Source organism: Sceloporus undulatus, chromosome 1 (genome assembly GCF_019175285.1).
Source record: "Sceloporus undulatus isolate JIND9_A2432 ecotype Alabama chromosome 1, SceUnd_v1.1, whole genome shotgun sequence".
Taxonomy (NCBI): domain Eukaryota; kingdom Metazoa; phylum Chordata; class Lepidosauria; order Squamata; family Phrynosomatidae; genus Sceloporus; species Sceloporus undulatus.
In genome coordinates, this window is record NC_056522.1 from 13,235,904 (window position 1) to 13,252,227 (window position 16,324).

Sequence of the window (16,324 nt, forward strand, 5' to 3'; positions counted from 1 at the left end):
TATTTATATTTTCCCACCTCTCCCAGGTGGACCAAGGTGGGATTGCAACCCAACATTTGACAAAAAAGATACAACAATAAAAGAAATAGTGTCCAACAATTAAAAAAATTAAAAACAGTACAATCAAGCAACAATTGATAAAACATTCTAGTCCTAGATAAAAAAGTGGAGCAACAACTTTTACAGAAGATTGGATGGATAGGTTTGCCGGAAGAGATCCATCTTAACTGCCCTCTTGAAAGCCTCCAAGGAGGTGATAAGACAGATCTCTTCCGGGAGGCTGTTCCATAATTTAGGAGCTGCTGATGTAAAAGTTCTGTGTGAGGTTGAAACTAGTCTAGCTGGATGTACTTCCAACAAATTTTTTCCTGATGTCCTGAGAGTGCGGGACAGATTATATAGGGAGAAGCGTTCCCTTAAGTAACTCAGACCCAAGCCATGTAGGGCTTTAAAGGTGATAACCAACACCTTGAATTGTGCCCAGAAGCTGATAGGTAGCCAATGATGATTTTTCAAAATTGGTGTTATATGGTCAAATCTTGAAGAGCCAGTGACCAATCTGGCTGCCATGTTTTGAACTAATTGAATCTTCCATACTTGGTACAAGGGTAGCCCCATGTAGAGCGAATTACAGCAAGACGAGAGATTACCAGTGCATGTACCACTGCTTCAAGATCCTTTTGGTCCAGGTAGGGTCGCAGTAGGCATATCAACCAAAGTTGGTACCAAGCAATTGAGATGACAATTGTAGCAAAGAATCCAGGAGTATTCCCAAGCTACGAACTTCGTCCTTTAGGGGAAGTGTGATCCCATCCAAGACAGGTTGGCTAATTACCTTCCCTGGACCTAGGAAGCCTATCACTAGTACCTCCGTTTTCTCTGGATTTAACCTGAGTTTGTTTTCCCTCATCCAGCCCATTACTGACTCCAGACAGTCATCCAGAGGAGAGATGTAACTAAGGGGTTGTACAGATGGGCAAGAAGGGGTGGCGAGACACCGCCCCTTTCTGCCCCGCATCAGTGCCATGGCAAATGCATGCCATGGCACCAATCTGGCCTCTGAAGAGCACAAAAAAGGAGCCCATGAAGGGGTGCTATAGCAGCTGCCACGTGGCTTGATAATACCCCTTTGGTGCACCACCATTTGGGCACCGTGGCAAAAGGGATGTCATCATCACGCGCACCGTCTGAACGGGCGCACACTAAGATGGTGCCTGGGCAGGGCAGTGAGGGCTTTGAATGTGGGGATGCTCAGCCCTCACCCCGCCCACAGGACAGCGGTTTTCACCCATCTGTACCAGGCTTAAGTTTCCCTGTCCAGGAAAGACTGTAGCAGACAGCCCAACTGAAGCTGGTGCCAAGCCATGGTGTCCACCTGGGGTTATAGTGACAAATATGGATCTAGAAATACTCCTATGTTATGCACTTGCTCCCTTGGGGAAATACAACTGCATCAAGGGCAAGTCACTTATCCAAGTCCCAGGTCCAAGAACCACCAGTCCACAGAGCCTCCATCTTAACAGGATTTATTTTCAGTGTGTTGACTCTATCCGACCGTTTGTAACATTCAGCCACTGCTCCATCACCAAGACAGCCCCAGCTGATTCCAGTGACATAAAAAGGTAGAACTGAGTGTCTCTACAAATGCATATGTGAATCAAACCCAAATTTGAGTAAATCAAGTGTGGAGATTCAAGTGTGATATGTCCCTCTTAAGAGCTGCTAGTACTGTATGTAATGATCTGTCATGGGTGGAAATTAGATAACCTTCAAGGATTCTCCCAAGTCTATGATTCTTGTATAACCCAGTATATCGGGAAACTCTTGGTCACCTTTAGAATTTTAATTAATCCTCATAAACATGGAACCTAGGAGGGCAAATTAGGTTCCTTTACACAGTGAAGATGAATGATTTGGTAGATCAGAAGCTTAAGCCATTTTTAGACTAACAAGATAAAATCTCAATGGGGGGGGGAGCGTGAATTCTGGACCCCAGTTTTATCTCCATAGGAGGATTTATGTTTGTGGGAATTAAAATTGGGTAGTTCCATAACATCCATTTTCAGCAAAGAGTTGCTGTTAAGTTAATTTGTAGTGGAACTGTCAAAGCGCATAGGTACTGATGTGCACTGGGAAGCATGTGGTATGGTCTCTTATGTACTACAGTCCCCTGTGCATGATGAGAGAGTGGTTAGAGGATTCTGATATGTATCAGGTTTCACTGATGCTCATTGGGTGCTTTTGCCAGTGTCCCATTATGCATCCCTTTAAATACTTGAAGGGATGTCATAGGGATGTATTTGTAACTGGTTTTAAATTTTGTGTACACCGCTTTGATCTCTTGGAAAAGTGGTATAAAAATAAAATTTATTATTATTATTATTATTATTATTATTATTATTATTATTATTATTATTATTATTTATTATATTGAGGAGGGAGCAAGCTTGTTTTCTTCTGCTCCAGAGACTAGGACCCAGAGCAATGGATGCAAGCTACAGGAAAAGAGATTCCACCTCAACATTAGGAGGAACTTCCTGACAGTAAGGGCTGTTTGACAGTGGAACAAACTCCCTGGGAGTGTAGTAGAGTCTCCTTCCTTGGAGGTCTTTAAACAGAGGCTGGATGGACATCTGTCGAGGATGCTTTGATTTAGATTTCCTGAATGGCAGGGGGTTGGACTGGATGGCCCTTGCGGTCTCTTCCAACTCTATGATTCTATGATTCTATCTTCACAACTCAGTAACAAGTTTTTGTAGTGTCTCTGCTACATAGTTAAGTATATATAAAGTTATGTTATGCAGAGGATGATATAAGCTTATGGTCAATGATTCTACATATATATTGGTTTTAATACTGGAGACCCATTTAGTGATCAGGACCCCCCCCCCAAGCAATTAAACCTGCTTAAGTATCCCAGAAGCAATTATAAAACGAGTTGATTATACCTGTTAATGGAATTCTCAAGATACTTGCAGCAAAAATATGGCAATAACATGACACTAAACACAATGCAGAGAACTTTCAGACATGAATACCATTTTTATTATTCTCACTGTTAAAAACAATAAAATTCAAATGACTGTCACTAAATTGATTGGGAGGGAATAATGATATCATTATGATTGCTGTTTCAGATATTTATAATGGCTATGTCAGGCTATCCTGCAGAAGGAATTTTTGTGAGTTGGCTGCAAATGTAAAAGCTTGCAGGAATGACAGGGACATACCATGGCTTAGGGCAAAACTGTAATTTTTTTAATGATTTAGTACTCTAGTACTGATTATAACAAAGAGGAAAAACTGTTTTTTTTTAATTGTGTCATAATAATTTTCAGATTGGGTTCCAATGAGCACTGAGATTTGTGGAAGCTTAATAGTCTGTAGTAAGATGCTGTGAGGACAGGGGTAGAACATGTTATTTAGTCTGTGTGGGCATGGGCAGGGTAAGAATTCTAAATATGTTTTCCTACTTGTTCACCTTGTACACAGAAAACTTCATATAAACACCAGGTTTAGACTTAGAAGGTGGAGAAGTGACGATAGGAGGAAGGAATATCAAGAATCTAAGACGTGTAGATGATATTGTACTGTTGATGGTAAACATCACAGACCTGGAACAATTACTAAGGAAAGTCAAAGAAGAAGTGGAAAGGCAGGCTTACTGCTAAGCATAAAGAAAAAAAAATGACCACAGAGGAGCTACATTAATTCAACCTAAACAATGAGGAAAGTGAAATCAATCAATCAAACAAAAAAGCTTCATTTATATACCGCTTCATACTGCCTAAGCAGTTTACAACTGTAAGCTAATTTGCCCCAACAATCTGGGTACTCATTTTAGCGACCTCGGAAGGATGCTAGCCTGAGTCAAGCTTGAGCTCTTTTGCTGGTCTTGAACTCGCAACCTTGTGGTTTTGAGTGAGTGGCTGCAGTACAGGCATTTAACCACTGTGCCACCAGGGCTCCTTAAAAATGTTGTGAACCTTGGATGAAGTATTGATCAGAATGAAGACTGCAGTCAAGAAATCAGAAGATGACTAGGAATGGGAAGGGCAGCCATGAAGGAACTAGACAAGATTCTAAAGTGTAAAGATAAACAACTGTGCCCTAAAGCTAGAATTATCCAAGCAATTGTATTCCCCATGACCATGTACATATATGAGACTTGGACAGTGGAGAAAGCAGATAAGAAGAAAATCAACTCATTTGAGATGTGGTGCTGGAGAAGAGTGCCGAGGATACTGTGGACAGCCAAAAAAGGCAAACAAATGAACCCTAGAACAGATGAAGTCTGAACTCTTCCTGGAAACCAAGTTGATGAAACCGAGACTGTCATACTTTGGCTAAACCATGAGAAGGCATGATTCACTAGAAAAGATGATAATGCTGGGAAAGGTAGAAGCAATGGCATCACTAGGTAGGTGTGTGTGTGTGTGTGTGTGTGCAGACTACGCCAGGTGACACCCTAAGGCAGGGGTAGGCAACCCTTTTGAGCTGGGGGCCGGGTTGCTGTCCCTCAGACAACTGGGGGGCCGAAGCCAAAAAAATAAATAATTAAATAATTTTAAAAATTAAATAAATAAATAAACTGGGACAAATGTAGGACAAAATTTTCAAATTGAGGGCACTTTTTAAATAAAAAATGGAGGACACGCGAAAACATTTGCTGATTTTTTTAAAATGTTAAGATAAATGCATGTTTCTAAGGCTTCTATAGACAATTGCCCCACCATGCCCCTTGCGCGAGACGCCAAAGGCCCCGGCGGCAATCGGCGGCAGGACCGAGCTGGGGCCGGTCCCAAGGCCTTGCCGGGCTGCATCTGGCCCGCGGGCCGCAGGTTGCCTACCCCTGCCCTAAGGGATGTGTAACACCCCTGCTGCTCAAATATTTGCATTTTTGCAGAAATGGGCGGTGGCATTCACCCGTATCTCTTTAAAATGCTAAAGAGATGGGGTGAGTGGGGTGAAGCTCAGTGGAAGGAGAAAGGAGAGGCTCCATTTATTAAAAAAATTAAATGTTAATTTTTAAAATTTATTTTTTTTAAAAAAATGAATGTTAATTGTATTAAAAATATCATATTTTACCAAATTTTCTCTTTAACCACATGAAACTATGTATATATAAACAGATTTATTCTGTGTGTACGATATCATAATTTAAAAGTATAAATTTAATTTTGCTAATTGTTTATGTCACAACTATTACCGTTACATTCAGTGATATGTAGGAATTATGATTTAGAAGTAAATTAGTACAAAAAAGATTACTAAGGCGGGTTATAGACCACCATGAAAGTACGCGCAGAGCACGTACTAGGGTTAGGGAGGTGCGGTGCTTCCACACCTCCTTAACCCTAATACGCGCTCTGTGTGTAAAAAATGACGGTGGCCGTTCCAGATGACCGCCGTCATGAGGACATCACGGCCGCGCCGCCTCTACACGGGGCGGTGCGGACGTGATGTCCTCGCTCCGTGCCAGGGTGCCTAGGGCGCCCTTTGCGCAAACCAGGAAGGAGCTCCATTTCGGAGCTCCTTCCTGGTTTGAGGCGCCGCTTTGCTTTGCTGGGCGCAGCCTTTAGATGGCTGCGCCCAGCAAAGCAAGGGAGAAAGGGGCCATGCGGCCCCTTTCTCCCCCTCCCCGCCACCGTGGGGTGTCTTTGGGGCTTGATGTCATTAGATGCCCCTCTCCCATGGATTCAGTATTAAACACTAAGGGGTGGAACACACTGTTATCACAAACCAAGAAGAAGGAGAGAAACACAGAATTAGTTGGTTCTGCCTATTTATTTATTTATTTATTTATTTAGAGTATTTATACACCAGTCTTGAGCCACAAAGGCTCTCACTGCCTACAGTTGACTTTAGCTTCACTTTACATTCCCCTCACTACCTTGTCTGTCCCAATGGGCAACAGTCTCTATTTGGTTGTGTTATTGATAATGCAACTTCCTAATTCATTAATGAGGAGGTGTAACACAAGTATCATATAACTCCACAAGTGTTTCCATAACGTAAGATTTTGGTGGAGAGAAGAGAGAATGGGGGAGCGTCTACACTGTAGAAATAATGGAGCTTTAAGTGTTGTAGCTCCATCCTATGGAATCCTGGGATCTGCACTTTTACAAGTTCTTTAGTTTTCTCTGCCAAAAAGTGCTGGTGCACAAAACAACAAATCCTCACAAAACAACAAATCCAGGATTCTGTAGGATGGGGCCATGACAGTTAAAGTGGTGTCAAACTACATTATTTCTGCAGTGTAGATGCACCCAGAGAGAGAAAGAGAGGCTGATCTCTAACATGCCTGACAAGTGACTACTTGACATACTTCTTTGTGAGAATAAATGGTTAACACAAACTGATCCTTCCATGTTATTGTGCCCTAGAATAATGATATTCTTCATCAAGTAAGGAACAACTGCCCAAATTGAGGCATATGCCAATTTTTGTTTAACAAAATGTCTAAGAAGGAAATAAAGAACCTTTGAGGAATAATGGCGTATTCAGCAAAGCTGAAAATCTCTCTCTTTAACAGAACTTCATGGATCTTAGAATGCTTTTGTGGATAGTTCTGTCACCCACCCTGTACTTCGCTGACATATTTCTAAATATTATTTCCATTTAAGAAAGCAAGTTTGGTATGCAAGAGAGCAACCTGCACAATTAATTATTATGCTGAATATTAATTAACCAAGTACATCAAAAAACCATTGCTGGCTGCTGTATAATTAGGTACCTACACCCATCAGATCAAAGTATGTAAATGAGCAACATTCTAAGAAGACCTGCACATTACTTAGCCAGAGAATAGTAATGATTCTAATTTGCCTTCCTTAAGTTGGCCAAAGCTACTAACTATGTGATTTCCCCCTTCTTTGTACCTTTTTATGACTTGGTACAAAAAAAGTGATAATCAACAATGAAGAGAGAATCTCTTGAGTGACACCTGTTATTGCTAACAACAGCTAATTGCTTAGATTTAGAGGAGATTGCGGAATTCATTAATAATTTCAATACATGCATATCATTTATGCTTTCAGAAACTCTGAGATAGATGAGTGTTATAGTCCATGGTTTGGCAGTTGCTAGTTTTTCTTAGGCCTTCATAGAAGAGAATGAGAGTGGAATCTAGGTCTCCTCTATCCTCCTAATCCACTGTCCCCAACTGGCCTGCAACAATGAAACGCCAATGTAAAGTAAATAAAATACAAAGCTATGTTAGCCTTTATGAGCATAGAAAGCATGCTGCTTTGTCAAGAAATTAAATGTGTGTAAAAGGTATAAATGGGTGTTAAACTATACGATTTAAGGTAGCAATAAAGGATATATGTATCTTATATGTATATATAAGATAACATGAATGGTTGGAGGGATATTGGGGGAATCTAATGGTTGCAGTTTATAAGACATAGATAAGAGGCAGTGAATTAAATATTGTTATTTCTGGGGAGAAACTCAGTAATCGTTAGGAAGTATATTGAAGTATAATTAATATATGCTAATTTAAGCATAATTTTGGTTAATTTTTTAAGAATGATTTTGTTGAATTTGTTTATTGAAGTGTATTTTATCAAACATAAATAAAAAATTTAAAAAAGAAAAAAAGAAGAAAAGAAAGCATGCCCTCTATTCCATCATCCAAGTAATTGATGAAGATGTTGAATAGCACTGGGGCCAGGATAGGACCCTGTGGCAGCTACTGGTCACTACTCTGCAGGATGAAGAGGAGCCATTGGTGAGCACCTTTTGGGTTTGATCTGTCAACGAACTACAGATCCACCTAACAGTCACATTGTCTAGTCTGCATTTTACTAGCTTTTTTGCAAGGATATCATGGGAGACCTTGTCGAAGCTTGTACTGAAATCAAGATAACACTATCTCCACAGCATTCCCCTCATCAACCAAGCTTGTAATTCCATTTAAAAGAGAGAGAGAGAGAGAGAGAAGATTAGTTTGGCGTGACTTATTTTTGAGAAACCCATGTTGAAATTTATTGATCATCACCTTCTTTTCTAAGTGCTTGGAGACCGCAGATGGAATCTCTTTCCCTTTATTGTCTTACTTTGAGGCTGTGACTTGCCTAAGTTCACCCAGTGAGTTCCTATGTCCTGAGTGGAAATTTAAACCCTGGTCTCCCAGAGTTCTAGTCCAACATTCAAACCACTAAACCATAATGGCCCTTTAATACACACACACCACACACACATTGACGTATTTGTATGTTTTATTCTGTGTTGAAGTTAACATTTTTCAAGCCACCTTCAGTCTTAATATTGGGGAGAAACAGTGATGTCCCTAGGGTTGACGTCACCCGGTGTGGTCACTCATGGTGTCACCCCCACTGATCTTTTCCCATATCACACCAGGCAGAATCCTTAGTCATGTTTTTTGCACTAATGTGCAAAACTTACTGAATTGTAATTCCTCTATATCACTGAACATAACGGAAATAGTTGTGACAGAAACAACTAGCAAAATTAAAATTATACCTTCAAATTAAAGTATCATATGCACAACCTAAATGTCTTTATGTTGTAATGCCTCTATATCACTGAACTTAATAGTAATAGTTGTGACAAAAGCAACTGGCAAAATTAAAATTATACCTTTGAATTACAGTATTATTATATTGAAGATGTGTCAAAATGTGATGTTTTTAAAGAAAATTTTAAAAGAATATTTTTTAAAAAATATTTTAAATTACATTTTAAATTTTGAAATGTTAATTTTTAAAATAAATCTATGGGGCTCTCCTTTCTCCTCCCACTGACCTTAGCCCCACTCCCACCATCTCTTAATGCATGTTAAAGCATAGTAGAAAAATGCAATGAAACTGGACGGTAAGAAACTTAGGGCAGATGTGATGTGGTTTCTATCAACAGAGATGGTTTTAGAGGGGAAGTCATGGAACCTACCGCTATCAATTGATACTAATCCTGATGGTTACCTGCTTCATCCAGGAAGGCAATATCTAGAGAAAGCCATAGCCTATATGAGCATCCAATGGACACATCCTTGGCTGTTCTGGAAAATCAGAATCCTGGATTCTGAGCATATCCTCAACTGTCCTAATTTGGCAGAGACAGTCCTGATTAATCCTTTGCCATTTCCTCTTCTTCCAACTACTTTTAAAAATCTTCCAGTTTCTCTCTCCTCCTCCCACTTTCTTCTTTTGTCTTCAGTTGACTTCACTTGCTCCAAGATGAGTTCAAAGTCCAAAAGTAGTTTGCACTCTATTAATTCAGTGAGGAAACAGGAGGGAAGAGGCAGAATTTTGTCCTTCTGTACAGACACAGGCAAAAGCAAACTGCTGCATCCTGCCTTGTCTTGTGTGTTCTTTCTCATTAATTTCTTAATTGCACTCTGATGTTACTTGGCTGCATGGTCACATTTTTCATCTGTAAAGTGTTGGAGGGTACAACTGAGATAGGCCTTTGGTCTAATGACCTTAAGATATATTTCCTTCTTGCAGGATTGATTTAAAAAAGCATTCATAAGATAGTTTAGGAGAACATACAATATGATCAATCCATAGGGTTTTTTGTGTGTGACCTAGGCTCTTTTATTAGAACCTTTTTTTTTTTTTTAGAAAAAGGGAAAAAAATCATTCCTTGCTTTGGGAGCTCTGATGTCTCTATGATCCTTTGGGAAATTAGACAGCTTCTAGACAAGACAGTGCAAAGGAAGAATCATTTAAGTGCCTTTTTCTCCAGCCATCCCTCTTTTGTTAAAGTAGCTTTGGTTTTTTCTTTTAAAAAAGAAAGAAATAGTAATAATAATTATGGATATATTGACCTCTTTGTACTCTGAGGATGGCCACTCAAGTGAAGTAGATTTTAACCAGCTCCCTGAAGGTTTCTCTCTGTTCTGCCTTCAGCATATTTTGTATAGGGGTGTGGGGGTTATGAAAGTTACTAACTTTACCCAAAGGCTGCTGACTCCTATATGAGGACTTGAATATATCAAAAGGATTACCAGTTCCTCAGGATGTAAATCTTGGCTTATTTTGCTCTTGCATGCAAAGAATTTCAACGTTTCTTTTTGCATAAAGGGGGGGGGGGGAGATTAGGAGGATTTTTAAAACATTTCTCAGTGATATCATACTGTGGGACATAGTTGTGAAAAACTCATTTTTGCAAAAAGAACTGTGCTTTTGTGCAAAACCCAAACTAAACCAAACCAAAATGCCACCTCTTCATCCCTGTGTCCACATGATCTGACGTTTCACAGATAAAAACTGGGACATATCTCAAGAAGCAACATCAGTGTATGCTTAAGATGTAAACAAAATTAATGAGAAAAAAACACACAAGCTAGGAGAGATTGCAGCAGTTTGTTCTTGCCTGAGCCTAATAGGAAGGCAGTATTTCCATCTCATCTCCTTTTCCTTCTTCTTCCTCTTCTTCAACATAGGGACTCAATGAGCAAAATGAAGGAAAATGTTATCGAGGAAGAAAACCACACAACACTACAACTTTAAGCAGAAAGGACCTGATGTTTTTGTACTGAGTTTAGGAAACTCTGGAAAAAAAAACACCCGAATCTATACATACAATACTCTGAGTGTGTGTATGTGCGCATGCAATATGATTAAATATTGGTATGCAGTAAATGTAATGCATCGTAATATAATGCCATTATGTATGTATGTTTGTGCTTTCAAGTTGCCTGTTGATGCATGGCAATCCCATCTTTATTCACAGGGGGTTTGCCACTGCTATCCTCTGAGGCCTTGCCAAAAGTGAATTTCCATGACTTGAACCCTGGTCTCCAGAGTCATAATCCAGTGCTCAACCCAATGCACAACACTGGCTCACCTAGCATTCTATACCTCCTAGGGGGGAAAAAGAGCTTTTTGCTGTCTATCTGGAATAAAAAGAAGTCAGCCTTTGGGTAGGAATAAATAGTTTTATTTTTGCGTGGAATTGTTCTGGATATTCACTGAAAAGGGAAACTTCCTCTGGTTCTTTGAAAAAGAAAACAAGAACTTTAGTAACAGAGCAAGAAGCAAGAACATTTCTTCCATTTCCTCCCTTAGGCTGTGCTCAAAGCTACAACTTTGTTTGAGATCAGTGGTCACAGCATGTATTCTGTGCCCGTATCTACCCCTCTCTGCCCAACGGACATTAAATTGTTGCTTCTATACAACACTCAGGTGGCCACCTGGAACTAATAACAGCCTCTCAACCTAACCTACTTCACAGAGTTGTTGTCAGGGGGAAAAAAACACAAAAACAAGCACACACACATAAAAAGATCATCATGAAGACACCCATGCATGCAATGGCTTTTTAGAATGTCTCATTTAAACTACAGTCTCATACATATTTACCTAGGATTAGTGCCACTGAACTCATTAGGACATACTGCTGAGTAGATATGAGTCTCTCTTGACATTGTTACTGTGTGAATGGAGTAATGCTCTGCAGAACATTCTGTCAAAGTAGTTGAGCAATAAGTCTCTCCCAGTGTCGGACATCTGCAAGTTACAGTTTCTTTCCTGTGACACTATGCGGCCCTTTCTCACTCTCTCTCACACACAGTTAATACAGATTGAGTCCTCCTTATCCAGAATTCAAAACTCCAAAATATGGTAAGCCCTTGGTATCTGCTGGAGTTTGGTTCCAGGACCCCTCTTTGGATGCCAAAATCCATGGATGCTCAAGTCCCATTCAGTATAATGACACAGTGAAGTGGTGTTTCTTATATAAAAAAGCAAAATCAAGATTTGCTTTTTTTGGAATTTATATATTTTTGGAATATTTTTAAGCCATGGATGAAGAATCTATAGATATGGAGGGCCAACTGTACTCCATAAACCAACATTTTTTTCATGGTTTACTGAGATAGTGACCTCTATGCTTTCTGATGCTTCAGTGTACACACACTATTTCATACACATTAAAAAAATTGTATAAAATTACCCTGAGGTTATGTGTATAAGATAAATATGAAACAGAAATGCATTAGGTAACTATATGCATATACAGGTATTCCAAAATCCAAAAACATCTGAAAAGCAAAACACTCCCATTCCCTAGCATTTTGGATAAATTAGACTCAGCCAACAATTCAAAATGAATGGTGGGAAGAATTAAAACCAACAAAACTAAGCCTGGAAAATATATGCTTTATGCAAATCTCAAAAACAAACTAAACACATCAGTAGGTTTTTTGTGGGTTTTTCGGGCTATGTGGCCATGTTCTAGAAGAGTTTCTTCTTGACGTTTCGCCAGCATCTGTGGCTGGCATCTTCAGAGAACTGAAAGATACAGGGGACAACATTTTAATATCAGGAATACTTATCTGAAATAATGGACCTATTTTAGGGAAATTAGAGATTGTGGGAAATCTAACTTTTATTGAAGGGGGGATTTCTATTTCTTTCTGTGAGAGAGAGATTGAAAGAGATCTTGAGGCAAAGCTATGGGGCTATTGAGAATCCCCTCAAAGCAGAGTTTTCCACTTCTTCTACCTGTGTGTATTGTGTTAATCTTTTTGATTCCTGAACCAAGCAACTGGGACCACACAATCTGTTGAAGCAGTTCCTTTTTTCAGCAGAAAAAAATGGTTTTTACCCCAAACTCCACATCTTAGGGTTTTAATCTTACTAGCCCCATTTTGCATACTGTTTAGGGTTTATTATAAGGATTCAAAAAGTTGGTGTTTGTTGACATTCTTTCTGCAGTATATTTTCTAGTGGTAGTGAAAGATTTAAAAAGCAGCAGCTACAAATGAGCATTCCCTTGGAAACATGTGGAGGGGGGGACCCAAATACTTGCATATAATACAATAGCTGGCCCTGGAGTCTCAAAATAAAATGACTGTTTACTTCAAACATTTTTTTCTTGATCAAAAAAAAAATTGCTTTAAACTGAGCAGTTCACACTACAATTTTCTTCATTTTCTCTATATTTTCATTCCTTGTGAAAATATTGTTCCATATTATTCTAAATGCATTTAGAAAATTACAAATTCCAGGCTTAGGGTATCACTCAATTGCTATTATCAACTTCTGAATAGCAGTTGTATATGACTCATTTTAAATATAAATATGTATTCTTATATGATTATTTCTCCTTTCATTCCAAAACATGGTAAGAGCTGTTCGAAAGTAGAACACAATGACTTGGAGAGTGGGGGAGTCTCCTTCTTTGGGGTTTTTTAGACAAAGACTTTTGGGAATGCTTTGGTTGTGCCTTCCTGAATGGCAGAATGGGATTGGACTGGATTGCCCTTGGGGTATCTTCCAACTCCAAGATTCTAGATTCATGCTGAAAAACATTTCAAAGAATTCTAGGAGAATAATACTTAATACAACTACGTAGTACTTATGTAATACTACTACTCAATGCGTATTTAATACTTTGCTGTTGTTCATTATTAACTGCCTCAAGTCAACTTTGATGCATGGCGACCTTGTGGATGAGACATTTCCAAGCCTCCCTGTCTTCTACTGCTCTTCTTTACTTTTGCAGATTCATCTCTGTGTCCTCCTTAACTGAGTCCAGCCATCTGGTGTCCAGACTTCCACTTTTTGTTCTACCCTCAACCTTTCCCAACATTATTGCCTTTTCTAATCAATTGTGCCTTCTCATGATGTGGCCAAAGTACGACAGTCTCAATTTGATCATCTTACTTCTAGAGGTATTTCAGGCTTGATCGGGTCAAAGACCCGTTTGTTTGTCTTTTTTGCTGTCCACGGTATCCTCAGCACTCTTCTCTGGCACCACATCTCAAATGAGTTGATTTTCTTCTTATCCACTTTTTTCACTGTCCACTTCTCGCATCCACACATAGTGATGGACAATTCTAACTTTGGTGGTCAGTTGTATATCTTTACTCATTAGGATCTTCTCTAACTCTTTCATGGCTGCCCTTCCCATTCCTAGTCTTCTTCTTATCTCTCATCTGCAGTGTCTGTTCTGAATACTTTTTGATCCAAACTACATGAAATCTTCACCTATTTCATAGAATCATAGAATCATAGAATCATAGAGTTGGAAGAGACCGCATGGGCCATCCAGTCCAATCCCCTGCCATGCAGGAAATCCAAATCAAAGCATCCCCAGCAGATGGCCATCTAGCCTCTGCTTAAAAATCTCCAAGGAAGGAGACTCCACTACACTCTGAGGGAGTGCGTTCCACTGTCAAACAGCCCTTACTGTCAGGAAGTTCTTCCTAATGTTGAGGTGGAATCTCTTTTTCTGTAGCTTGCATCCGTTGTTCCGCGTCCTGTTCTCTGGAGCAGCAGAAAACAAGCTTGCTCCCTCCTCAATATGACATCCTTTCAAATATTTAAACAGGGCTATCATATCACCTCTTAACCTTGTCTTCTCCAGGCTAAACATTCCCAGCTCCCTGAGTCGTTCCTCATAGGGCAAGGTTTCCAGACCTTTCACCATTTTTGTCGCCCTCCTCTGGACACGCTCCAGTTTCTCAACGTCCTTTTTGAATTGTGGTGCCCAGAACTGGACACAATATTCCAGGTGGCGCCTGACCAGAGCAGAATACAGTGGCACTATTACTTCTCTTGATCTAGATACTATACTTTTATTTATGCAGCCTAAAATTGCATTGGCCTTTTTAGCTGCCGCATCGCATTGTTGACTCATGTTCAACTTGTGGTCTACTTGGACTCCCAGATCCCTTTCACATGTAGTTTCATTCAGCCAGGTGTCGGCCATCCTATCTGTGCATTTCATTTTTCTGCCCTAAGTGCAGTACCTTACATATCTCTGTGTTGAATTCCAATTTCCTCATTATCTAATTTGAATTTATGCAGGTACTTTCTGGTCATTATCTTTGGCATGTTACAGACTGCCCGTTTGGGGCGCGCCTGTAACCGGCCCTTTCCCCGCTGGGTCGGGGCCTCAGCTGCCACAACAGCAGCCTCTGAGGCCCCGATCCGCTGCTTTCCAGGCTGTGGGGAAATGGCAAAAGGCCGCTTTCCCACGGCCTGGAAAGAGTTGTCCTTGGGGCTTCAAGTCCCAAGGACACCTGGCGGCGGCGGTGAGGAGAAAGGGGCCGCTTGGCCCCTTTCTGTTCTGCATCGCTGGCGCAGCCATGTAAAGGCTGTGCCCAGCAACACAAAGGTGGAAGGATCTCCGAAATGGAGTTCCTTCCAGGGCCGTGGAAAGGGCACCCCAGGCGCCCTCGCGCAGCCCCAGTATGTAACTTCTGCGCTGCCCCGTTTGGAGGCAGCGTAGTCATGATGTAGCAATGGTGGCCCCATGTGGAACGGGCGCCACCATTTTGTGCGTGCTCCATGTGTGCTAGGGTTAGGGGCGTGTGGAAGCGACGCCGCTTCCTAACCCTAGCACGCTCTCGCGCAACCCTAGCATGCGCGGAGCACGTACTTTGTGCACCTTTGTAACGCGCTTTTGTTTTCTTTGTTCAGTAGCAAGCCTGCTTGTGCAATTTCTTCCTAGACCTTCCTTAGTAGGTCAATGAGGATCAAAGTCTATGATATTTTCTACTAGTAATATTGTGTCATCCCCATATCTTAGGTTGTTGATGCTCCTTCATGCTATCTTCATTCCTCCTCCTTCTAAGTGCAACCTTGCTCTTCATATGATGTTTTCTGCATACAAATTGAACAGTGGTAATATGCAGGTTTGCCTGATTCCTTTGCCAATTGGGAATCATTTTGTTTCTCCATATTTTGTTCTGACTTGATACTACTACAGAATAATTATTTTTGTTTCTTTGGGAGTATCTGAACCATAGGGTTACATTAGTTTTATACCATTTTAATTGACATAACTCAGTCTTTAGGAATCCTGTAAATTGTAATTTGGTGGTGTAAAGTGGGTTTACACTGGCCTGAATACTTCAGCATGCTCTCAGAGTACTCTGGCTCCAAAGCTTCCCCAAATTCCAGAGGAAGCCATCAACGTCAGTGGCACAATGGCCATCACAGTGGAGTACTCCAGATTTTCTTGGAAGAACTAGAGTAAATTGTGGCTTTTTAGAAATCATTTTAAGGCAAAGATGGCTCAGATTTGCTGCAGAACTTCATGAAGACAGTCTGCAGTCTGAACAGGTCTTTGACCCAGTCTTATGAAGACAAGGTGATGAAAGAGCAGGGAAAAATCGGTGTAAATGGCCCATGTCAACATGTCCAGTGGGCCCTTGGTATCCACTGGAGTTTGGTTCCAGGACCCCCCATGGATACCTAAATCTGTGAATGCTCAAGTCCCATTAAATACAATAATGGGGTAAAATGATGGTCTTTATATAAAATGGTATATCAAGGTTTGCTTTTTGGAAATAATAATAATAATAATAATAATAATAATAATAATAATAATAATAATAATA